This window comes from Numenius arquata, chromosome 9 (assembly GCF_964106895.1).
Source record: "Numenius arquata chromosome 9, bNumArq3.hap1.1, whole genome shotgun sequence".
Taxonomy (NCBI): domain Eukaryota; kingdom Metazoa; phylum Chordata; class Aves; order Charadriiformes; family Scolopacidae; genus Numenius; species Numenius arquata.
Window position 1 is genome coordinate 5521742 of NC_133584.1, and position 26584 is coordinate 5548325.

At 47.7% G+C, this 26584-nt stretch overlaps 1 protein-coding gene across 5 annotated transcripts in view; it reads left to right on the plus strand.

The window, feature by feature from the left end:
* The window catches only part of MECOM (MDS1 and EVI1 complex locus), a 192867-nt gene that overhangs the window by 127492 nt on the left and 38791 nt on the right, over nt 1-26584 (plus strand). For 4 of the 5 annotated variants that reach the window (XM_074153707.1, XM_074153709.1, XM_074153710.1 and 1 more), the window contains exon 2: nt 17708-17842. The gene's annotated coding sequence lies outside the window, so the exon portion shown is untranslated. Of the gene's footprint in view, nt 1-16788; nt 17029-17707; nt 17843-26584 lie in introns of those variants that run through there. The other variant, XM_074153708.1, reaches the window with a different exon arrangement.

Genomic DNA, 26584 nt, shown 5'->3' on the forward strand with positions numbered 1-26584 from the left:
TGGTCTCCAGCCATACCACCTTGTGCTACAGCCCTGGAAGATCTTCCAAGCAGGGTTGGGCCAAGGCAGCCTTTGGCTCAGGGACCTCCTGGGAAAATATTGATGTTACTGGAAGCATCCCTTGTGATTCAAGAGGTGACACTTTCCCCAGGTCAGTGTTGAACCTGTGTGACTGTTAGATGTATAGAGGTGTTCTTTCAGATTTGGGAAATTTCAGGGAGCTGGTGGGTCATTAAAGATCTTTTCTGAAAGGCTCAGATGTTAACTCCATGATCACCTGGAATGCTAATGCAATAACCAACTACATTACATGGCCAATGAGTTCCCACTGGAGGTGGTACTCTTCACTTCACTGGCTCCCTGCTCCATCCCAAGCCGTTTGCCTCTTCAGTCATGAAGGATGTGAGCTCCGTGCAGAATTTAATGTTTTAGAGTGCTTGGAATATGTTTTCAATTGAGCAGAAGATTACTGAGGGTCATGAATTAGCTCCTGAAGAAGCAGGCTTTTTTCTCTGTTCATGGCTGCTTTTGCCATCACACCCTTTGCTTTGAACACAGGAGAGGGGAGCTGTGTCTTGCTGCCCTGCTACAGGCACCTCCCAGCTTATTGTACACTTCACCGTGATATAGCAAGTCATGATATTAGCTAAGGAGATGCCATAGATTTATCCTCCATGGATATCGCCCTTCAAAACATCACCAGGCTACCCTGCCACTGCTCACCTATCTTTTTTCCCCGTACATTTTATTTTAGTCAAGGGGTGTCACTCTTAAGTAGCCGTATCTGATTTTTATTCTGGCATTGAAATTCATGCCAGGAATTAATCCATCCAAGTGCAAATTCTTCCCAAGTGAAAAAGCACTGAAGCTGTACCAGAAACGAATTTGACCACAAGAACCTGGATTTCAGGTACATACTCTATCACCTAAAATCTCTTCAGATTTGTTTAGACTTGCCTCTGAATTAAAGATATTAAATCTACAGGATTGTAATAGAAGACGTCCCACTGAAACTTCTATTTTAAAGAAAATTAAAATCTGTCAGTTGAGAGTAATAACAAACATCATAAAAACACATGAAGAGATGTTCAAAATATATTTGAATATAGTCCATATGGCTACAGAAAATACTAGGATTTTTAAAAGTTCAGTAATTACTTATTTGAGGTATTTTGTGAAATATTTTTTAAAAAAAACCACTGCTTATATTCTTGCCATTTCCCTTGCATCTTCCTCCTGAAATCAGCAGAAATAATTGCTTACTTTCTACCAGACCCTCTGTTCACCAGTAGAATGCGGAAGATTTTTACAGTAGCAGTGTGACAGTTTAAACTAAGCACCTGTTTCCATCCAATGTGGATTTGGCAAGATGCTAGTGTCAATGTAGCTTATGCCACTCAGAGGTCAATTTTTTCTTCATTAGGACAATATATTAGCAAACTACAACATGCTCTAAAATTTGCATCAATCTCCCATCATGTTTAACCTTTTTTTTTTTTTTTTTTTTTTGTAGTTGCTTTCTCCTTTTGAGGAAATAAGCAACTCCTCACACGTTGCTTTTCCCAACGCGAATCGATGTGTAGCTCCTGTTTGAATTTGCAGGGGGTGTTCAGGTTGGAAAGTGGATTTTTTGTGTGTGTATGTGTTCTATAGCATCGATGCCCCGTCGCAGCTGCATCCCCAGCATTTTGGCATCCTGCGGGATGGAAACTTGTATAGGGGGTCACTGCCCAGTATGTTCAGTAATTATTGCTATCAGTGTCATGGAGAGGTCTGCAATGGCATGATTAAGGATATCTGGAAGGAACAGAGAGAAAATCTGAATTACTTGGTGCTTGTAGAAATAGTTCTTGGGAGTTACAGTTGTAGCTGGTTTTAGTTTTAGAAAAAGCAGAAAGAGCAGAAAAACTGTTCCAAATGGTTGTGGAGACGTGATGGGCTTCCGTATTTTCAGGGAGAAAAATCGGAAAATCGTGCAACATATGACTGTTGATAACTGCAAAGAGGAACAAATGCTTTCCATCCCAAAACACATTATACCATCAGTGTTTCAACAGCTCCTATTAAGACATTAAAAAGAAGACATTTTTTATTATGATTTCTGCCCTGGGCTCTGATCAGCAATGAAGAAAAAGCAAGCAGGAGCGTATGGTTGCTTATCCTTCCCTCTTGTTTCCTTTAAGTTCTTGAAAGGTCATAAAATAGAGAAATAAAAAAGCCACTGAAGCGTAGTGTTGTTAACTTTATCTTCTGAACATTAAACATTGTTTCAAATTTCTTACGGTACATAAAAATGTTTTGCCTTGCTGTATCAGTATACAGAACTTCAAAAAGTAAATGAGACAGCTTAGAAAACGTAATGGATGTGTAATAACAGCTCTTTAGATCTCCCAATTTTAGCATAGCATCTTTTTTTGTTCCTAAAGGTGCTTTTAACATGATATCTAAAGCTATTTATGAAGTCATTTATTTTTGCATGGTGATAGGCCTTACTTTGTAATTAGCCCGTGTTTCCTATCTTGCTCTAGTGTGTGAGCCCCCCTGAAATGTTGTTTAGTCTTTGTCAACGCTTTTTGTTTTCCTTCCAGAAGGCACTCACCCCAATAACTCCCATTTCACGGATGCGGTACATCCCAGCTCCCTTTGGCACCTTCTGCAAAACATGTTGAAATCATTGCATTGGAACAGGGTTCAGTTCTTTTTGCTGGGCATTTTCAACATAAAGGAGTTTTCCTGTTTGCCTTCAATCCATTCATCACACGAACTTCAGCCGATGGTTTTTTAACCACTTTTTCTCCACATCCTGTTGCCGTGGGCCACTGCGGTGCTGCGTAAGGGCTGGCGGCAGGACCGCGGCACATCGGTAGCGACCAGGTTTGCCCCATCTAGCCAGAGCTTTAGGCTATCGTGAATTGCTAAATCATGATTTAGTCTATTTGGAGCATCTCGAGTGCACCCAGACACAATTTACCCCAATGCAAACTGGTGTGAGCTCAGTGGGAACGGCGGCCTCTCTAACGCTCTCTAATCTGCTGTCATTTGCATATATGCAATCCAGCGAAGTTGACAGGATTTCCCTGGCGTGCTTGCCAGCAGTAGCAATGGCATCGGTTTCCTCTAATATGTCAAGCAGGTCGCTGTTAATCAGTCACCGTAGGGCTTTTCGTGCCAGCTACTCCACTCGTTCTGCTGCTGCGTAGGGGGGCAGCCGCAGCCGGGAAGGTCTTTGGGTGCCAGCACGGCACCCAAAAGCTCCAGGCGTTAATAGATTTTAGTATTTGGGGGGGATTTTTGTCCACTCCAAAGCCAGCACAGAGGGAAGCTTGAAGGCACGGCCACTGGGTGAGAAATAGCCAGGTGCGTTGGCTGCCCTAAGTCCCTTGGGGTGGCAAAGCCTCCTTGGGAAGCTGGGGGATGGCTCCAGATCCAGCAGGGACAGTGGGGTTGTGGCATTAGCGAAGGTTTATGAACTTCATCCTCATGTATTAATGACCCTGAGTATCCTGGGGCAGCTCTTTGCACACAAAACTCCTCAACCAAGCACGTGCCCGCTGAAACGTGTGTGCAGGGGCCAAAGGGGGTGGTGGTTGGTGGGACCCTGCTTGAGTGGCCTGGAGGTGCTGGGAAGCTTGGAAGGAAAGTTACGGAGAAGAGCTTGATAAATAAGATGATGTGAAACTGAATCACTGCATAGAGATGAATCAAAATTATAAAATCAATAGGTATTGATCTGTATATATCACACAAATAACTGTGCCTGAAGAGATGCCCAGATTTAACATGCTGATTATACAGCAGGCAGTAGAAATAACTTGAGATCTGAAGACTTATTACATTTTAGTTGTTCAGTGCTGCAGCTGAAGCTGATAATATCTCAGTGAAGTCTCTTTTAAATTTTTTCCTGCTTGAAGTTCTTGGTAACAAGTATATTTAATCAACAAACCAAAACCGAAGAACAGATTTTTGGCTTACAAAATACTCTTGAGCCATCCAAAGCTGGAGTCCAAACACTACAAATTCTTCTAAAAATATACACCTTTCATGTTAACTTCCATTTGCTTTTACTACTGGCTTCGCTCACGCAAGCCAAGGTCACTGTACTTCATATGTGTCTGGTGGCCGCTTGGCTACTGACAGGAGTTGCAGTGAATCACCTGGAACATCATCCGTGGTCACTAAACACTTTGTGTGGCTGGTTGGAAATCAGGACAACTGGGTCTTTATTATAACCCATTTTTTTATATATATATCTCATTTATATATATATCCCATTTACACCTTCTTTTTCTACTGGTGGAGCTGTACTGTATCAAAAGGAATAAGGATTTCTGGAGTTTGGGGGATTTTGGTCTTTCCTTCTGGCGTTGACTTCGCTCCCTTTTTCCCATCAGTAAGTGTGTTAACAGAGGAAGGATGTGCTTAACCCTCAATGTGTAGCTGTCATTATTGCTTTCTTCCAGATTATCAGTGTTCTTTGTCCCCACATTTTGCCTGCTAAACCCAGGGTAAATGCAAACCTAATTGATGTGTAAAAAGGTCCTCAGACTGGTTACTTGTCATACATGGGCAAGCATAGTCTGAAACTGCTGCAGAATTACTTTCCATCTTTATTCATGGATTGATAATGTCCATTTTCCTTTGCTGGATTAGATTTGCTGAGTAGATTTCTAGGCATATAAATGATATTTTGGAATGAAACCCTCACATTTTATAAATCATTTAAGCCAATTCAGTTCCTTCTTTCTGTAGAAGTATTTCCCGGTCCACAACAACCTCGATCTAAACCTACTGTTTTCTGTTTGAGACAAAATTCATGAATTAACTTAAGCGTGTTAAATAAGAATTAAGTAATTCTAAAATGCTAATGAGCACTCACAACTCCTGATTGAATCTTTTATAGCATTGTTAAATATACCACAAGCACTGGGGAAAATTGTGGTCATTCATACTGTAACACATACTCGTACTTTGTCGCCCAAGATGACAGATTTCCTTCATGCCATGCATGACTGGTTTGAGCTTCTGTTCACAGCACCTGGCAGGAGAGATTCAATCTTCAGTTTATTTGTAGAGGTGTCACTAATACCACATTACAATTATGGGATGTACAAACATCTGGCATATCCTAGGATCCTTGCGGGTTTCCCAGAGGCACCACGCTTTGGTTTGGTCCAGACCTTGTCCAAGGGCTGCAGCCCTGATGTGCTCCAGCACACCACGTACCAGCACCATGCCCCAGCCCCCTGGTCCTGGAGCTGAAGGCGGTGGGGGGATATAGGACTGGCTTCCCTCTGGAGATGGAGCAGTTCCTCCACCTACAGCCCCGGGGCAGCCCAGGTCTGGGCTGTCCGATCCCGGGACTACACAGTAATTTTGGGTGGAAATTGCACTCTGTCTGGGCTGGATCAACAATTCTGGCCACCAGTTCAGCTCCAAAGTAGCCAGCTGTCTTATGTCAGTGCTGTCTTCAGCATTTTGAGCTGCTGGTGCTTCCCTGGTGAACGTGTGACATTCGATCTTACTATAATTCCTTGAAAGGCCCCGATCTTGCTATAATTCCTTGAAAAGCCAGCAGAGATGACCATGTCCCTCAGTTGATACATCCTATGATAGATCCCTTAACCTCAGCAAATCTCCTGCTTTGCCCAGTGCGAGGATCTGGCCTTAATGATGCACAGGGAAGAGTTTTGTAAAGGGAAAGAAACGATCTTAAGTGCCATATTTACTATACTGGATTCTCAGCACTCCAGGTCATACAGTCTCTGAAATCCTTCATGCTGCGAAGAGACCTGTTCTTGACACATTGCCTCATTTTGCTTATATAGACCCCAAAAAATTGCAACCTGTCTTGAGCACATGCCTGTGTCCTGCTGCTTTTTGCAGGCACTTGGTGCCGGTGTTGTGGCTGGAGCAGTCTCTCCCCGGCTCTGCCTGGTGGGGATCGTGATCCATCCTACGTTCTGCGCTTGCACCATCGCGAGGTGGCTCCTAGCAACCAGACTTGACATCACGAACTCCGTTCCACATTTGTCCCGCAAAAGTCAAAGGCACAGTTTTACGTATCCTCCCCAAAACTGTTTCTTTCGTTTTATGGTACCAATCAGCGCAACATGCTTATGTTTAAAGATCTGTTCCAAAGCATCAACTGTTCATTTCCAAAGCTAAAATATTTTCCTAGCCAAAAAAGGGTGATAAAGTACAATTTCTGCCACAGATGAGCGATATTAAAGCATGAAGCGCTGTTTTAACTGGCAGAGCCCAAGCAGGCTCCCCCTATTTATCCATGAGAAGCCATGAACACCAGCGGGCAGACAGGAGTTTCTGTTCATTACAGTCAAAGGAAAGAAGTAAAAAGCAACTTCTCGGTGAATTAAAGTTATGGGAAAATATTGCACGAGGTTCCTTCCCAGCCTGCCACCGATTTTCTCCATGAACAAATCTCCATATTCCATCTGTCAAAACAAAATTATAATCTTCCCATCCAGCACGCTTTTCATCCCATCCATGCCAACTGCAAGCTTTTCAGGGCAGAGACTCATGTTTATTATTTTTCTACCCACGAAGGGTCCCAGTTTCAACTGGGGCCTCTAGGTGCTGCTGTAATACTAATAATAATAATACTCATAATTCTGCTACTGGCAAATTTAGCCCAGCATCTTAGGCTTAAATAAGTTATATGGAAAAATGGTTATAAAACAGTCTCCATCCTCCTTCAAATTCTGCAGGTCATTTTGCATCTGCAAAACGCAGTTTATGGATTGATATGCATCTTAATATATTGTACCTTGGGAATGTTTTCTCTATGAATCTCACACAAAATCTGCAGCATGACTTGTGGATAAAAAGCTACAGGAAAAAAATGCCTAAAGCTGTACCACTTACCTCCCTCCTCCTTCACATGCACACTTGCCCAGCTGCTTTTTTTTTTTTTCCCTCTCCCCTTTGTTTTATCAGTATGGTGCTAAATTACCAAGTTTGAAATTTCTTCAGCAAATAAGGGATGCATGCCAGAACACAAGTGCCCTGAGGGATCTGAGTCTCAGGGGAAAAAGCCCTTAATTTCCAAGTTTATAGGTAGCAGCACTTTCTTGGAATTGGAAAATGTTCAACTCATTTATGAAAGAAATCTGCCACAAGGATATGCTGATGTTCACAGCTATTTCATTAATAACCCATTGTGATCAACACACATTTTTTTGGTTATAGGACAGGTTTATTTTGACACCTGTATCGAATATATTCTGCCCCCATCCCCCTCCCCTAGAGATTTTCCCGGTGAGGAAAATTTCCTTGTTGTGCAAAATCTCTTTAGTGCGAACCAGGTAGCTCTTGGAGCAAGATTTTTCAAAATTAATCAGGCACCTTTACCCATGTGTGACTAATTTATGTGGAGGAGCACTTCCAATGCACTCCCAGGCGGGCTGCTGTGCAGGCACGGGGCAAGTTAAGCATTTACTGCTCGGGACCCCGGTTTCCCCACCCAGGGTGGGTGCACACAAAACAGCTCTGCCCACCGATGGCGGGGAACCCACTCACGTAACACCTCTGGTCCAAATACTTTACGATTTAATCCTGGGGAGATTGCCCGAGTGCAGGATAAGGATCAACCTTGCATGTTTCTCCGCCGCCTGAATAAATGAGCATTCCTGAACTTCAGTCCTTGGACTTGTCTACCAAGTGTGACTTGAGCTGTTGATGGGGATTTGAACCTATTTATAGTTTTATAACAAGCCTGTAACAAAGAATTCTCCTTCTCCTACCCACATTTAAATAAAATCTAATGCTACTGTCAGGGCTTGGCAGGGCAGTGATGTTTCTGGGGTGGTGTGGATCCTTAGCCTGCCTTTAGCAGAGCATCTCTCCACTCGTAGGCAAGTGCCTTGCAATAGGAGGAGGATTAATCGTCACTATTAGAGCCCTTGCTTTCCTCCCGCAACCTTCTCTTCCCAGGGATGATGAGTTAATTCAGCTGGAACAATGTTAGTTCATCAAGTTTTGTGGTTTATCTGAAAATCGAATTGCAGTAATTTTATATGCCAGCTGACTTAATGCCTGTTTAGTTCAAGTTTTAGACAACTCCGGTCGATGATCACAACGGGTTTAATATCAAGCGTAGGTGGGGATGGAACGGTAACACCGATATTTACAGGCAGGTTTTTCTTCCCCGCTGCAGGAGCTGGTTATGTTGGCTGCGTGCACGTGTGTTTCTGCGTGTAGGATGTGTATCTGCCTCTTCCGTGCCTCCCCTGGAACCGTCCACACATGTACATTTGAAACAGCAAATGCAAACCTGAAAATTTTAAAATGAGTGTTTGACTTTTTATTGGGTGATAAATTGCTTCTTACTCTTATAAAGTCCGCAGGTGTTTATGTCCACTCTTGTACGCCTAGTTAAAACTTTGGCTACAATAGGAATGCTTTGAAAATAGCCAGTCACTCCTAAAATTGAATATTAAAATAGAATTACCTGTTATGCATCACATTAATTCTTGTAGTGTAAAGTTCTCTTGCTTAACCCTTCCAATCCCTTTCAGCCTGGCATATTTTCCCTGCTTTGGTATTTTCTTTTCCATCCTTTTGCTTTGCAAATTCTGTTGCCAGACTCTGGATAGTGCCAAAACCCAAACGGTGCCATAGCGGTTGCTGCCATGCAGCAACCTGTGCAGCTCTTCCCGATGCCACGATGGGCTCTGCGGCTGGAAAAAGTCTTCCAAAGCAGGCCCTTAGACTACTTGGCAAATTTAAAGGCTTGAAAATTAAAAATTTGGAGTAAGTGAAGTTAGTGGATGCCTGTTGAATTCCTACGCACATGCATGTATAGGATGTCTACAAAATCCTGTTACTGTGCTTTCTACCCTCCAGGTGTGGTGCCTTCTCAGGGAGTGTTTTTTAAAATTCTTTCATTTTTAGAGCAGCTTCTGCAAGAAAAAAGTTGTGTTTCCAGGCAGAGAAGTGGTGGCTACATCAGGTGGGAGCCTCTGGCCACCCCATGCACAGCCTTGGTCTGCGGGGTCCCACCGCTCGATCCCTGGATGAGCAGATTGTGGGAAGCAGGAGCGGGCACAAACCTAGTACAGATTTATTTGGTTGTATTTCAGCAAGGATGAATGAGAGAGTACTAAAAAAAAACCCAAATCAGACTTTTTTTGATCATGTTGGTAGGTTTTGGAGGGCCATGCTCAAAGTCTTTAGATGATTAAGAGAGAAAAGAGCCCTTCCAGGCTGCCCAGCACATGGGGAGAGATGCAGAATAGGGGCATCGCCAATGGAGTTTCCCAGATTCTCCAGAATTTTGGCTTTCTTTCAAAACATGAGAAAGGTAAAGCACAGAATAACACACAGCTTGTGGGTGGACAGGAGGCCAGCACCCACATCAGTCAGCCGCTGCCTTAAATTGCCCTGTCTCTAGTGGGTGTTAAAACGAGCTTGCTAAGGCAGGTTTCTCCCCTGACTTTTCTCTTAATACGCATTCGTGCCAAACTCACCCGGCGGGGACTGTCTTGCCCTGCGGGTGCAGTAACCCTGAGCGTGAGAAAGGCCCAGGTTGGATTTGGAGGCTTCCAGACTCTTCTGTAATGGAAGTAATGAACACCACGAAGGAAAACAGCAACAGTCCTCAGCATCCAGCGCCAGAGCACGCGCCTTGGCAGGGAAACCCGGGGGAAGATTTGGAGGAGGGAAACGAGGAGATTTTCTCCCACTGCAGGGTGAGTGCTCACAGCAGGGGGTAGACAAGCAGCGTCACATCCCTCAGCATCAAATTTTGGGGTTGGCTGCGAGGGCCATGGTTTGTTTGCAATAAGGCATTATCACATCTCTTCCTGCTGCAGGGAAGGGCAGTTTCCAAGCCTTCCTCCCCAAGGCAGGAGCGAGTTCACCCAGGCAGCTGGATACTAGTCACCGGCCCATTTTTACATCATCCTTATTGACGGAGAAGGTAAATCTGCTGTGATTTCCCTTCTCCTGGGATGTAGTAACACCCGAGATCCAAAAAGATTCGGGCTCAAACCCCGGCAGCGCAGCTCAGAGAAAACTCCTTCCCACCAGGCAGCCCCTGCTCAGGAAGTTTCCCCTCATCGGTCAGCCGTGACGGCACCACGGGAGACCCTCAACAGTGGGATGTGATGAAGCTGCCAGAACAGCACACACAGGTGCCTGGACATGGTGGTGCCCACCCTGGTGCTCGGCACATCAGTGGGTTTGCACACATGAGAGCTGGGCAGGATGTGAGGGCAGAGAGTCTGCAGGGACCCTGCTCACACCAGGATAATGGAAGATGAGAAAGTGGGGTTGGGCTGTCAAGCTCAGCTCAGGGTAAGAAGGAAATTGCTCTTTTAGGGCATGGATTTTAATAGGAGAGAAAAAGTAGAGCCTTTCTGCTCAGTACTTGGGCAGTTGTTTGGCTCCTGCTAATATCACAGAATCACAGAATGGTAGGGGTTGAGAGGGACCTCTGGAGGTCTTCTTGTCCAACCCCCCTGTATAGACAGGAATGCATCCAGGCAGGTTTTGAATATCTCCAGGGAAGGAGACTCCACAACCTCTCTGGGCAGCCTGTTCCAGTGCTCTGGCACCCTCAAAGTAAAGAAGTTTTTCCCCATGTCCAGATGGAACTTCCCATGTTCCAGTTTGTGCCCGTTGCCCCTTGTCCTATCGCTAGGCACCACTGAGAAGAGCCTGACCCCATCCTCTTGACACACACCCTTTAGATATTGATAAGCATTGATGAGTCTCAGTCTTCTCCAGGCTAAAAAGACCCAGCTCTCTCAGCCTTTCCTCGTAAGAGAGATGCTCCGGTCCACTGATGGTCTTTGTAGCCTCTGCTGGACTCTCTCCAGTAGTTCCTTGTCTTTCTTGAACTGGGAAGCCCAGAACTGGAAACAGTACTCCAGATGCAGCCTCACCAGGGAGAAGTAGAGAGGGAGGACAACCTCACTTGACCTGCCAGCCACGTACTTTTTAATGGACTCCAGGATACCATTGGCCTTCTTGTTCATTGCTGCCTCATGGTCAACTCGCTGTCCAGTAGCAGCATTGTGGTTGCTCCAGATCATGAGGAGGGGGTATGAGTGGGGAGCAGCTCCTGTGGGGCCGGCTTCACCTGCCATGCCTCTGCTCCACGTGGGCGCCGCATTTGTTGTATGTATTTATTTATCCCAGCCGTAAGGCACCGTCTGGGGGGGGTCACACAGCAGCAGGAGGAGAGCAGACCTAACCACGCACTGCCCCGGTGCTCTGCAGCTCCCAGAGCACAGCCCCGTCCCCACGGGAGTCGCAGAGGTCCTTCAACTTTTTTTGTCGCCTGCACATGCACCACTCTGATTTTTTTTTTTTTTTTTTTATTTGCAAGGATATGGGGTTGTTTATTTTTTTTTCCCCAAAGGCAGTCGGTATTTTCAGCGGGGGGGTGTGTGTGTGTCTTTTCTGCATACTCCTCATTTCAGATGGGTAAATGCCCCTCGCTGCCTGGCTATGGGGGGGGGACACACACACAACCCAGCTGGGTGCTCCTGCTGCAGCCGGAGGTTTTGGACTTCCCACCCCGAAAGGGGACCCTGGAGGGTCCCCAGAGCCCTGTGCTGCCCTGGGGAAGGGGGGTACCGGGTGCGGCAGAGCGCTGATCCCCCCAGCGTCCTGCAGCCGGGCCGGGGGGAGGAAACCCACCCTCCAGCAGCGCCGGCAAAGCCAGCCTGACCCGAGCAAATGAAAATAATCAAAAGTAATTAGAAGCGTGCTGGACTGCTCCTCGGAGATCTGTGCGAGAGAATAAACATGCCGGAGCCCTTCGAGCCACTGCAAAGGCCCATGTCTGAGCTGTTAGGTGCCCTGACCTTGTCCACATAAAGACGTGATTTATGAAGTGCAGGGCACAGCAGCAGGGCTTCTGTCTTCTCCAGAAGAACCAAATTACTGAGGTGGAGATTAACATGCTTTCAGTTGGGCCCATTTCCAGACCAAGGGAAATTTTTTATTTACATTTTTTTACCTTTAATTTCCTCCTCCTCTCCCTCGCTCGAAAACTGCCTTTTGGCCAGGAGGGACGAGCCCGGCAGCGTGTGAGGGCAGGAGGGGCGGCCGGGACGGGGCACGGGGGGTCCATGGTGGCACCGCGATGCCCACCACCACCACTCCTTCGGGCGAGGGCTGGGAGAGGGCTGCCTCTTCCTCTTGAAATAAGCAGCAACATTTTTGTTTCTACTTGTTTTCAATTTTTTTAAAGTCAGTATCTGCAACACAGGGTGGGAGGAATTAACACGTAGAAATTGGGTCGCCTTTCCTGCTTGTCGCTGGTTTCCCGGGTCTGTCCCGGGGCGTTCGGATATGTCGGAGGGCAGTTGTTTTCTGCGTGTTTGTTTTGGTTCGCTTTTCCTTTCTCCCTCCCCGCTTAATACACTCGCCCAGTATTTTAAACACTCACCGCAGTGTTAGTCAGGATGCTCAATGTTGTGTTTAGTCACCTTGAGAAATATAACATTAAACCCCACTTAAAAATGCGGTTATGAAGTGGCTTGCTCTATAAACTTAAGGATAATATTAAGCCTAATATGAACATTTACGGTATTTTAAAAAAATCGCCAGCAACTTGTCTGATTTTTTCACCATTGTCCTCTGCAGTGTTTGTCCACAGGAAGCCCATTAAAAGTGGACAGTGCAGTTATTTCATCTGGCTTTGGCTGAGCTGCTTTGCTTTGCTTTAATGATGTGCTGGAATGCACGATGCCCATAGGGTCTCCATTATGAGAACTTTTACTTCTGGGACGACCATGAAGTTAAAGGCTTAAAAGAGGCATCAGTTTACAGCCTGGTGGGAATTACTAGCAGACTCGAGTACTAACTCCTTACTGCCTCCACTAATATAGCGACTTATTTTAAATAAACAATTGCAAAAGGGACCCTGTGGAAATATTTGGGCCTCTTGAAGCGTCTACCAAACTGTCCGAGGGGAGAGAGAAAAAGGCTACAGATGTGTTTAAAAATTTCTTGAAAGAAGAAAAATATGTATGTATGTATGTGTGTGTGTGTGTGTAGCTCCAACGTCCCCTTACATGACCGGCGGCCAGGCCAGGCTCGCCCCCCAACGCCTCCCGGCGCTGCTCAGCTGCGCCCCGACAGAAAGTCGGGGGGCATGTGCCTTCCTCTTCCTCCTCCTCCTCCCCTTTGCTGGGGCAAAGCCGAGCCGCCGGTAGCGGTGCGTGAAGGGGAATTACCAAAAAATGGGGGGATGTTTTCCCCCCCAAAAAAACGGGCAGCGGCGGGTCCGCCAGCCCTTGCTCCGGTCCCGCTCCCTCCCCTCATCCCGCTCCCGGTCCCGGTCCCGCTCCCGGCGCGTCCCGCGTCGGCCCCGGCCGGTGTCCCGGCGGCTAGCGCCACCTAGCGGCCGCGGGCGGCGTCGTGGCGGCGGCGGAGCCCCGGTGCCGGCCGGCCCCGCTTTGCCGGTACCGGGAGGCCCTTTTGTTTATCCACCGGCGTTTCCTCCTTTTGTGGCAAAGCTTGGGGGGGGGGGGGGGGGGGGCTTGGAGGGAGGGGGGGGGATGAGGAGAGTCGGGGGGTGGGCTCCGGCTCCTATCGGGGCCGCTGCTCAGGCCTATGGGCTCGAGCAATCAGTTTCCCAGATTACTTGTATTTAATACACAATGCATCATAAAACAAATCCCTCATCCTGACAGGAAGAAAATAGAACAGCTCATAGCTCGAGCCGGTCCAATTTATGGCTAAATTAAAAAAAAAAAAAAAAGGGGGGGGAGAGAGAGAGAAAAAAAAAAAATATATAATAATAAGGGAAAAAAAAAAAGGCTCCCAACAATGGGCGAGTGGAGGGAGGGCAGGAAACCAATGGCCCGGCAAACCGGGCGGGCGGTGCGGTTCTCAGGCCCGGGTGCTATGGGAATCTCCCACCAGGTTTTTTGAGGTTATTGACAAAGGATTTTTTTTTTTTTTTTAAATTTTATTTTTTTTTTTCCTGTCCTACCTACCACCACTGCGTGCAGATTTTTATTCCCCCCCCCCCTCCCCTCCCCGCCTCGAACAATAGCTATTATCTGAAATAACAGTTCAATGTCACAGATAACAGGCCGCTGAGACGAATTAATCATCATCTCTTGTCACCCGCTTTCTCGCCCTCCCCCTGCCCTCCTTCCCCGGCCCCCTCCCCGGCCCCCCGGGAAAGAAAAATCGACTTTTAGTCTGAGAAATATATTTGCACTTAAAAAAAAAAAAAAAAAAAGTGGGTGGCACTTTTGGATCGTGCAATAAAAGATACAGTTCAGCCCTTTTATTATTTTTTTTTTCCTGCTCTCTTCCCCAAAATACACATATAGACGTGTATGTTGCCGTAGTTAGCCCGGACGGTGCCAAACTTTTTTTTTTTCCTGGGGGGGGGACACCCGTTTGCGGCTTGGAATCGCGGTGGGATTTCGGGGGCTGTTTGGCGAAACCGGGAGAACCCCCGGAGCCGGCGGGGGCTGCGGGTGGAAAGGGGCCGAGCCGCCGCCGCCACTGCCCCCGCCGGGAAGCAAGAGCCCTGCCTCCTGCCGGCTCCATTCATGGGATTCGTTACCAAATAAATAAAGGGAAAAAAATGTAAAATAATAATAATAATAATAATACAAATAAAAATATCGTTTAGGAAGCGGCGGCAAACGGGGTCGTCGAAAAATTGGGGGGGAAGGAGGGGAGGGAGAAAAAAAAAATAAAACCAAGTTGCGTTTTATTAAAAAAAAAAAAAAAATTATTATTCTTAATAACCACAGGGATGGCGAGCCCGGAGCGCCGGGACAAGCCGTCGGGGCGAGCTCTGCGGGGCCGCCGCGACGGCGCTGCCGGTGTATAAATAGAGGCGAGCAGCCCCCAGGCACCGCGCACCGTCCGCGGGGGCGCACCGGCGGTCCGCGGGGGCGGCTCCCCCCCCCCGAACGGGGGGGGGGGGGAGCCGCCCCCGCGGACCGCCGGTGCGCCCCCGCGGACGGGCCGCTTCTCCGCGACCCAGCGCTGACCCCCGACCGCGGGGGCCGCTGTCGCTTTAAGGGCACCGGGAGCGCCGCCGCCGCCCGGGACGGGGAGAAGCGGAGGGGGGGGGGGGGTGGGGGGGGCCGGGACCCGCCGTCGCGACCGGGGCTGCCCCGCTTTAAAGAGACAGTGGCCGAATAGGGGAGCTGGCAGGACCCGACGGGGTGGGCGGGGAGGGGGGTGTGGGTGGGTTTTGGGGGGGGGGTGGGGGGGAGTGGGGGGGGCCGGGCCGGGCCGGGCGCTGCCCGGGGGTGCGGCGGGGAAGAAGCGCCGCGGGCAGAGCTGCGGGGGTGGGGAGGGGGAGAGCCGCCCGCCCGCCCGCCCACGCAACACTTTTCTCCCATCCCCGGCGGAGAAGTGAAAGAAGTTTGTTTTGTTGAGCGGTGTGCGGTGCGGGTGGTTTTTGTTTTTTTTTTTTTTGTTGTTGTTGTTGTCGTTTTTCTACTTTTTTTTTTTTCCTCTTAAAGAGGGTTGTGTGGTTTTTGGTTTTTTGGTGTTTTTTTTTTTTTTGTTTTTGTTTTTTTGCTTTTTTTCCTCTCTTTCCTTCCCCCCTTTTCTCCCGATAACTTTTCTTCGCGCGCACACACACACACACACACGCACCGATAAGACCAGGAGGGGCCGAAAGGGGAAGGTGATGGCCAGCCGGCAGAAACCCGCCGAGCCCCGCCGCCGCTGAGCCCTCCGGGGGCCGGCAGCTCTCCCCCCCCCCACCCCCCCCGTCTCTCCCCCCCGCCCGCACCGGGCCCCCGACAAATGCCGGAGCGCACCGCCCGCCGCAGCCCCGGACCCCGACGGCCGCGGCCTCCGCCCGCCTTTGACGCCAAGATGTTGCTTCCAGCCGCCTAAAGGATATTTTTTTCTCCTCTCTTCCCCCCACCCCCCCCCCCCCCCCGCAACCCCCCCCCCTCTTCCTCGCCTCCCGCCCCCGCGGGCTCCCGGCGACACAAGGTAAGAGCGGCGAGCGCTACCCACGGCCCCGCGGGACGGGGCCGCCCTGCCCCGTCGGTGCCCGCCGCGCCGCGGGGCAGACCCTCCTCCGCCGCCCCGGGGGGTGTGTGGGGGGTGACCCCCCCCCCCCTCCCTTCTTGGGGTTTGAAAAGGAAAATTAAACGCACACACACACGCTTTCCTAAAAATTATCGTCGGAGGTGCGGGCAGCGTGCGCGCCCCGCGGGGGATGGGATGCGCCGTGCGCGGCCGCGGGGCGCTCGCTGGGCCCCGCCGGGATTTGGGGTGGCGGCGGGAGGGGGTGTGTGTGTGTTGGGGTTTCCACTTTTTTTTTTGGGGGGGGAGAGGAGGAACCCCGCGGCCCCGGGCGGGCAGGCACGGACACGCGCATTCCCCCCCCCCCCCCGCCCCCGGACGGGCCCGATCCTGGCAGACGGTGGGGGGGGCGGGCGGCGATGACCCGGGCACCCCCCGCCGTACCCGGGTTACCCCCGGGGCCCGGCCGCCCCCGCGGGGAGAGCAGCTTGGCGCGGGGCTCGTTTAATTAATGAAGGTGAAGCGGAGCTTAAGCGATATTGTGAGCCCTTGATAGGAAACTTCCGTGGGTTTTCATTAACTAAGTGACACACACAATGCCGGGGCTCCCGGCCATTCAGCCCGGAGGCCAAAAGTGCGCTGTGGGGCTGGGACGTGAATGCAAACCTTTCCCATCGGGGGCGGGAGGGGGGGGGGAACAACCTCCCTCTCCCTTGGCTTTTCGGTTGGGGCGTGTGTTTTAAGGTTGTTTGGTTGGTTGTGGGTTTTGGTTTTTTTTTTTCTTTGCTAAAAGTCGGGTGTTTTGGTGCCGGTGCCCAGCAGGAGAAGTTAACAAACGTAGCAGGGAGCTCCCTGGGATGCTGTGGAAAGTTTGGGATAGGCCGGTGGTAAAAGCTTGCAAATAAATAATGATATTCAGTCGTACGTAATGATTAGTAATTTGTCATAATATTAGAATAGAACATCCTCTTTAGCTTGTCCACAAGCAATCTCATTATATTTGTTTATTGTCTGCATAATTGGAACCATTTATTGGTATGTATTGAACACTGCCATGTTTTGCATGAGTGTTTACATTGTTTTTCATTTATTTTCTTTAGTTTGGCGTAGGGAGTTCTACTATTTGCTTCAATTAAGGGGAGTGATTTAAGTGTTGCACAGAAGGGCTGTTTGGGAAGTGTAATATTAAAACAAGATAAATAATTCTGTCTACCGAATAAAGTTTGGTTCAGAGCAACAAATACAAAAAGACTAAACGAGTGCTGCAAACAACATAAATCCTGAAGCAAAACAGAAACCTTAAATGAAGCCAACGTTACCTATTTTAATAATTTTTGTTATATTCCCTGACAGAATTATATTTAATTAAAATCATAATTTCAGACATAGTCACCGATGAATGCATAGAAAATCAGTCCCTCTGAAATTAACGTAGTGTTTCTTAGCAATAATTAGACAACATCTCAATTACGTGTAAACATTTGTCAAGCTATTTTTCAGTACATTTATTGTCCTTTTATTATTATGTATGTATTCTGACCGTTCCTTAAAAAAAAAAAAAATCTCACCAGGGAAGTGTATTTCTGAATAAACATGCCTTTATTATTATTATTATTATTATCCGTTTGTTCATCTGGAAACCTGTGATTTATCTTTTGATTAGTATGCTCAGACAGCGACAAAAAGATTCACTCTTTCATATTCTTCCTTTTAGATCTTGGATGAGTTTTGCAATGTGAAGTTCTGCATAGATGCCAGTCAACCAGATGTAGGAAACTGGCTCAAATATATCAAGTTTGCTGGATGCTACAATCAGCACAACCTTGTTGCATGTCAGATAAGTGATCAGGTATGTGGTGTTTACTTTCTGGACTTATTTTTTTAAGGAACTTAAAGGTGTCAATGGATAAAAAAAATAACGGCAATTCACGACAGATTTTGGCCTGTTTGCTGTTCCTGCAAAAGATAAGGCACGGATGTGAAATGCAGAATAGAGTAATTTTAATTACGGGCTATAGATAATACGAATTTTCTATTTTTCCCCATTGTTGTTCAATTCATAAATAATATTTTAATTTTTTTTGTCTTATACCTGATAAAAAAATGGGACTGCTTTCTGCGGAATACTAAACCAGCATTTGCTGATTTTGAATAAGCAGCATTTTCTGGCTCCTGTTCCAGTCCACTTGGATTGCTACGTTAAACCGTTGGGTTGATGAGAAGCTGTAACGTGAAATTAATGGAGAGAGTGGAGGGGAAGACGCAAAACTGATAATGCTACCAATGTAGTTGCATGTGGGGGGCTTTGGATTTGAATGCACACGTGCGTGAATATTATTATGCCTTCCCGTACACTTTGCTGGAACTCGTAATACTTGTGTGCTGAACCAGGATCTTCAGTGGTTTTCTTTTTTCTTTTCATTTATCGCACTTAAATCCATTCTTTGTTGGGCTGAAATGTTATTTATCCTTGTGTGCTGGAAAAAAGGCTGGGATAGGCGGAGGAAGGACACAGCGAAGCATTTTGTTTTCAATTATGCTGATGAGTTATTAGGTGTTTCTTAAATCAAGGTCCGCTTTAGTCTGCGGGTAATACACGCCATTATGAAATATTTTAATGGGTGAAGTTAGGTTAAGAAAGCTATACTTCTTTAAAGTAAAATATCTGCAAAAGCACAGCAACAACTGATTGTGAATTCTTGTTTCCAATTTAAACTTTGCTACCTGCAAAGGTGGGATTTGATTCATTTAATCAGCGTTTCATTTTTCACCACTTAATTAACCGCATCAGGTGAATGTTAAAGATTATCTTTGGCTGATTTAATTGCCTTGACAGTATTGAAAAAAGAATCACAACCAGACACAAAGCTTCAATTAGAAATCATTCTTTCTAATCAGATTCCTTATGTGTAGGAAATGAACGTGAGACAGCTTGCTATTTCCAGCACGGCGTTACGTATTTCGCTCATGCGAGATAGTTGATTAAAACCAGTTTAAATAACTCTTCCAGAAACTACGAGAGCAGATTTTTAAAAAATTTTCAATCTCTACAGTTCAGCCCTGAGCACGTGTAACGCAGAATGAGCCAGCCGACTGAGATGTAATTTCTTTCTGATAGAGCAGCTGGTTTAACTAAAGAAACCATAAAGATTATTAGTAAATGCAAAATACATTTTCCAAGTGGAAATATGTTTTGCGCTGAAAAACGATAAATTCTCTCAATGCAGAGCATTTATGGAGCAGCGATACGAAAAGGAAACTATATAGATTAATTGAAAGAGCAAATTCAAATATTTTACGTTTAATAAGAGCTGGCATCGATAGGAAGGATTAGAAGGGGAATCACGTGCGTTGGTCAGAGCAACTCACTGTCTTTGCGTCGGGGATCTGCAACTGAAACTACGCGCTGAGGCTGAAACCTCAGCATCTACCTCTGCGACGCAGACGCGCACCCGCGTTTTGACGTTCTTGGAAGGAAAGTTATGGCGCTTGTAACTTTCTCTCTCCCTTTTTTTTTTTTTTGTGTTTACATTTCTGAGATTTGGTAATGGTGGCTGCACTGCTGCCAATGATTTCTTTCCTTCACTGGAGACTTGTTATTTATTTTGCACAGTATCGTGCTGTTCATAATTCCATATTTTTATAGCTTATTGTTGCTGAGATTTGCAAATTAAGAATTGGGTGTCTTTCAAGTAGCGTGTTGTGAGCTGGGCGCTGTCAGCAAGAGATTGTTGTTCATTTGGCCCTCTGGAAACGCTGCAAATTTACCCACAAAACTGTACGCGCGCTCCAGCGTTTTATGACCAGAGCCTAAAAAGTTAATGCTAAAAATGTGCTCTCGAATCTTAAAGCGAAAAAGCCTTTCTAACAGCTCCTCCTTCTGCTTTCTTCTGGCACAAGCTCGCCAGAGGTAATATAAAATATAATAGGAAGGCAAACTGGGAAATGGACATTACATGGCCAAACGTGTGCGTGTACAAGGAGTGACAAATGCAAGTCAGGGCTGAGCGTGCATATGTGCCTGTGCGTAGCCTGCGTGGGGTGCCTTTGGGTCACTCTGCTGCTGTAGCTCCTAGAAAAAAAGGGAAAAAAAAAAAAAAAAGAGGGGGGGGGGAATAGAAAAGAAAAAAAGGTGAAGCCTGAGGACGTTTTGAGTGGTTGCAGCGAGAGCTGGAGAACAGGGGCGATGCAGCCCAGCTGGGACAGGAGGCCCCAGCTCAGCTGGAGCTGAAGCCAGTGCTGGGGTGGGGGGGCACCTGATTCCCCCCTGATCCCCCCCTCCTCCCCAAGGAATAAGCAGCACCTCAGCAGCCCTCGTCCCACAGGGAGCATCCCCGCTGCGGCAGACGCTATTTGCTCCCAAGGCACAGACACTCGATCAGCAGTAATTGTTCACCTCTAATTGCTTCAACTCATCTGTAAAATTCCCAAGCAAACATTGGGCTGTACCTGAAAAGGTAAAAGATCCTGCCAGGGCTCCCAGCCTCACGCTGCCCACAAGTTTATGCTACTAAATTCAAGCTTGACTGACAGACAGGTATGATTCCCAGACTGCTCGAGGTGGGATTTAGATGAATCTCAGGGCGACGTGTAATCCGGTCGCTTTGCTAAGCTCTGCCTTCTGTATTTAACAAAAAGAGTGAAAGAAAAACATTTCTTTTTTGTTGTTTTCTCTGTTGGACTTTTTTTCAGAGACATACCACCCGCCCCCCCGACTCACGGTCGAGGTTGGGTTTCATCACTTGGGATCAACTTTACAAAAGGCCTGGGCTCGCTCTTATGACTGTATAAATGAGCTTTGCTAAGATGAACAGCTCGATAATGGTGGGATGCAGTCAAAACACGCATGCTGGATGCAACTCGTGTTTCATTTGATTGGAGGTGGAGTAGGGTTTAAAAGCTGCATTTTTTTCGTGGGTTTTTTGTTGTTTTTTTTTAATTTCAGATGAGGTTGATCTAGGATTTCTCTTTGCTGTCTTCCTGTTATCTCCTGTCATACCCAATCTAACCTCAACATACGTAATTCAAGATGTATATGAATAATAAAATTCCACGAACAGGGCACTCTCGTTTTTCCCTTTCCCCAAAGAGACTCCAGTGTGTGCAGAGCTGCAGAGAGTCTTGTCACTGTTACTGCCCTGGAATGAGTTTTTTTTTTTCAGCTCAGAGTCAGTTAGGATTCAACACCAGTTTCTGGTAACTTGGACGACTCCCCTCTGTTATCATTAAACATCTATTAGTTAAACTTTTTAATGCCTTCAGAATGATTAGCCCTGTTAGGCTAATCTGGCAGCGCTGTCACCCCCGCAAAAGCATTATTTTTAAATATATATGTTAATGAAAGTGCAGTTGCAAATCCAGCAGTGACTATAGCAATGGTATGTCAGGGGCTGTCACACGTTCCAGGCACGTTTTCAGGCTGGGATCACGGTCACCTTCAAGCTAGAAAAAAATGCATTTTTTTTTTTTTTTTCTTTAAGAAACGTAGTTGGTAGCAGTTAAAGTTAAAAGTCCTGAATATTGTTTTTATCGTGCTTATTGCTTGCAGAGCTCTGACAGTGACACAGCCACGTAACGCTGTGAAACTGCTCTGAGCTTCCAGGTCTCTTCCCCCTCTTGAAGATTCCCTTTGGTTTATCCACGGAAAACACTCAGTGGCTCAAGATCCGTTTGCTGAGGTTTTGGTTTGCTGTCTGTGCTGAAATAGGTTTTGGGGGTTCTTTTTTTTGGTGGGTGTGTGTGTTTTGGTTTGTTTCCTTATACTCAAGTACATGCTCCTGCAACCGGCAGAAAATCCGGTAGTGTTACACTCCTAACGACGTGCCCGATGTCAGTGATATAAACTTACAGGAGTGAACCTAACTGCCGTAGGTTTCACCAGATCCGATCACATCTTGCGCGTTTTACAAACTTTTTTAATCTGCAGGCACAGCTTCATGTTTCAGGTTTTACTGCTGCTGTGCCTTCCCCCCCCCCCAGCCCCGCACCCCCCTACCCCCCAGCAGGCAGAGAACGGCAGAGACCCCTCCATCAGCCCCAGCCACCTGCCAAAGTTGTGTATTTAAGGAATAGTTTTGCGGCTTTGTTGTCAGAGAGTGAAATTTAGGTTTGGGCTGTTGTGGGGCGGGGGTGGGGGGGGGGCACACGCACGCTGAGCTCATAGGGGGGCCCTGTTCTGCCATGATCCTTCCTATGAGTTACTAGTTTATTAAGCAAATAAAGCTTAATGCGGCTCCCACTGAAAAACCTGTCTCCAGTGGAGCGGGGTCGTGTTAACTTAGGGCTGGTGGAACGGGGAGCTCATCGGTGGTGATTTTCCACTTAACTGCAGTTAGAGCTGAGGCTGTGGGTGAAATTCCTGCCCGGTCTTTACGTCCCCCTGTGTTATCTGGAGCTTAACGTGCTGGTGGTGTTACCGCTCTCGGCGCTGGCCTGTCCTGACGTGACCTAAAAGAAATAGTTTAGAACCAAAATCAGCAACTAGTTGTTGCTGTTTCTGCAAAGTGAAAAGCTTTTTGTTGATGATTCACGGTAAGACACGTCATCTCTAAGCAAAAATGCCTTTTTTTGTGATGAGAGCTGTCAGATCACCCTCATGTGCTTGCCAGGAAAGGGTTTGGAGGATTATTGATGTCCACAGAGCCAGGAGAAGGCTGCAGCTCACTTGACGCTTCGTGTGGTTCATGAATGAAAGTGGGATGTTAGGAGGCAACTGCATGGTGAGGTCACCTCAGGAGAAGAAGGGGTGGACTTACAGAAGTCGGTGTTGGTGGTCAGCAACCCCCGAGCAGGAGATTCTGCAGGGTTGGAGCAGGTGGGCTGGATGGGGCAGCCCCTCACCCAGAGCCGAGGCTTTCACAGAGGCTAACCTTCACCTATGATGGAAGAAGACATCGGTGTCACTGGAGAGAGGTGGCCTACAGCCGCCAAGATGCTGAAGAGAGTGCCCTGTGGAGGGACACCCTCAGCTCCCTCTTCACTTCGGGGGAGCAGGAGGCACCTTCCACTTCAGAAGGTGGAAAAATGGGGATTCCTTGGTGCCGTTTCAGGAGAGCTCTGAGCTCCTGGAGAACTCCAGCCCCTCCTGCTTGATCCTGCTTTGGCAGTTGCGGGGCAATTTGGAAACGAGGAAGGAAAAGGGTTCTTTGCAGTCCTGGTGCCGAGGCGCTGCGGTGCTCGCCCACCATGTTGGCAGGGTGAAGGGAAGGGTCCCTCCCCGTCCACCCGCCGGGCTCCCCCCCATGCCCCCGCAGCCTCTCGCACGCAGGCACTTGCTGAGTTTTGCCTGTGGATTTTTGCCGAAGTTTTCTTTGGGCCCGATACAGTGCTGGGGAAGGACTCCTCTACATTGGCCCTTTGAAAAAACTCCAGTTCGTTTCAATTTGTCATTTGCCTGAGTATGGCAAGAAGAACCTGGCTCGGGTTTCATCACACAGTTCTCCAGCTGCAGAAGTTGTTCATCACGGGAGCTAAAATTGTAGCTTTGCTGTTTGGACCTTTTTTTTTTTTTTTTTTCTTTTATTCCCCCCCCCCAAATGCTTAATTACGGCTCATTGTGGGGTTATGTATCCGTTCGTCCTTCTCGTTTTTCTGGCGGGCATAAATCCCGATTTTGTTCGAGCTCCTTGAACATAACGCTTATTATTAGTTTTGGACGTTTAATTTGTTTTGCTTTTCAGGCAAGTTCCACTCTTGCTCCGAGGCAGCGCGGGGGCGAATGCCAGTTGGCAATGTGCACACCGCCTCTCCGGCCGCTCGCTTTCCTGCCCCGGCTCGGGGCACGCTCCCCTCCGGTGCAATGGAGCCCCAAAAGGTGGCTGGGATCCCCAAAAGTGCCTTGCTTGGGGTATATGTACCCGGGGCGGGGGCCAGGAGTCCTGGATGCTGGTGCTGGAGCAGCAGCGCCGGGCTCTGTGGGCTTCACCAGGCTTTCCCCGGGGGTGCCGCTCCACCATCGATGTCTTCTCGTCCTTCCCACCATCCCATCCAGGGTGGGTCCTCTCCTCAGTTCTCCTGCTTCCATCAGTGCGGTGCAGGACAAAATCACTGGGTGCCTTCCCCCGTGGCGCTGGCTGTGGGTTCAATGCATCACCTGGGGTGTTAAAGTACAAACAGCACCAACTCTGGGCAGCAGCATCTCTCGCCTGCCCTAAAAATCTGAATTTCCCAGGCAGCACCGGGGCACGCGCGATGTTTTCCAAAGCTCTCGTAGTCCTGGGAATAAAGGGTTTAGTTGGAGACGATGGAATACAGCCCGCCAGGGCTGAGCATGACCGATGCATACGTAGCAGCTGGTGCCTTTGCTCGCACGCAGTGGCCCAAGTGTCACTTTCCCCCCCCCGCCCCCGAACCAGCATCCTTTGGTCAAACCCCCCCGGGAGGGGTGGAGGGGGGGTTCGGACAGAGCGGTGTGGGTCTGGCCGGGGCAGACGGGATGGCCGGGGCACTTCAAAGCGGGTGAGCGGCGGTGGCCGAGCGCGCGGCCCCGGCCTGGGCTCGCGGGGAGTGCGTTTTCGCTATTATTTCAATTATTACAACTTCCTGAATAGGTTGAAGGTCGTTCATAATTCACGCTTCTGTCATCTTTACACATGCCAAATGCAGTCTATTAAGCAGAAATAAAATTTCAAGTGCCTGACCAGGAAAAGTAAACTGGGATTCATAACAATGAAGCCTTATTCATCCATTTAAAAGTAAATTGTGTGTGTTCATTTTTTTTTTTTGACACCCCCCCCACCCCCCCTCCTTTCCCTTTACGGTTTTGCAGTTTGGGAGCTTTTATTTCTTCTCGGTAGCATAAATACATGACCTGCGGCGTAGGCAGGCACAGAGGACTGATGAGTTAGGCCTCCCCCAACTTCTCCCCACCTCAGACCCCCTGAACTTTGAAAGTGTTTCCAGATCTGGATCCGATTTTGCTCTTCCTATATAAACTGCAGTCACACACCGCTGATCCCAGGGCATGTGAAATGCGCATCTGGACTTTTGCTTTTATTTTTTTTTGTTGTTGTTGGTTTTTTTTGGTTTTTTTTTACCCCCTCCCAGTCGTTCCTCTAGCCTGCAGCAGCTTCTCGAGGCAGATCGGCGCAGGTTAACCTGAGAAAGTCAGGTAACGAAACAGGCTTGGTGGGCTGAAGAGATGATAGAAAATTCAAACCTTTCATTAATTACAGCAGAGCCAGGATCGCGGCCAAGAAATCTTCAAGCTTTGCAATTGAAAAGTCCATTTATTCTTCGTTAGCGTTTCCTAATACAAAAAAACTGCCTGCGGTAGAGGTTGCTGTTGTTGCAAAACAAGGGCAGCCAGGAGGGGACTTGTGGGGCTGGGAGGTAATTTATGATCTTTCCCATCTGGGGGCTTGCAGGACCCCCATGCCATCTGCCCTCAGTAGGCTTCTGCTAAAAACTTGGGCAACATGCTTCATTTCCACAGTTAGCTTCTCACTTTTTCTCAGACAGGGTAATTCTAGGAGGTTTTAGGTGGGAAGAATGAGAAGAAAGCTTTTGACATGAAGTAAGAAGGACAGCTCTTCAAATCAGATTAAATTTACCTGCACAATCATTTCAGTTTAAAGTTCAGTATGTTTTATTTTAGGTCCTCGGTGGAACACAATGTGGTATATAAACTGTTAGTGCAGGTGGGTTTTTTGTACATACAGAAATTTTTAAAACTACTTTTAATAATAATTAAAGTTAGTACTTTAATAATAACAATAACGATGTGATAATGCTAGAGCTGGAAATCTGTCCCTTGGACCTTGTTTTGGAGGGTGTTAGTTCTGAGATGCAAAAATAAAGAAACATCACTCAACCTAAAACATGGATTTTTTCTGGATACTCCATCTCGTCTCCCTGCTGAGGTACAGAGAGGCTGGCCAGGTAATTTCTGATGGGTAACTTAATTATCTCTGATATTTTTGAATACCAACGCAGACAGGACAACCGGCTACGGAGTTTACACCCTGGTTAGGGATTTGTCCCACAGCTGCAAGAAAGATGCTGCATCGTACCGGGGCTTCCCAAAGAGAAGTGATGCACCCCAGCACAGCGCTTTGTGAACAAGACCCTCTTTATGCCCGTGTACTGTCCATGTGTCCTCACTTTGCGACAAAAGGTGAAAAGGTCTATCAAAATACCTTTGATGGGACAGAAAAAATGCTGGAGAAGGCTTCGCTGTGGTTTTTCTTCGCCCCTTGGTGTGGATGCACCACTGACCTCAGAAGAACAGCTGAGTTTACCCAACTGTGACACAAAACCTGGGAGTGCCGAGTCAAGTCCTGGGCAGAGCTGTCCTGGACGGAGCAAGAGCTTTGACATGGTCCCTCTGAGATAGTGGAGGTCCCACCTGGCTGTGGGGTGGCCTGATCCTGCTCCACCCCAAGCAGGAGGTGGGTGCTGTTGCAGCAGGGAGGTCTGCAGAAGTGTCTCCAGTCAGTGTGCAATGCCATAAACTTACTATTTCCACCCAAAGCCAGCCAGCAACCAGGCTTACCTTCCACGGATCGGAGCGCAGCTTCCCTTTCAGATGTGTGGAGCCCATTATACTCCTGGACGAAAAAAGCCAGTTTTCAATACATTTATCTTAATAAAT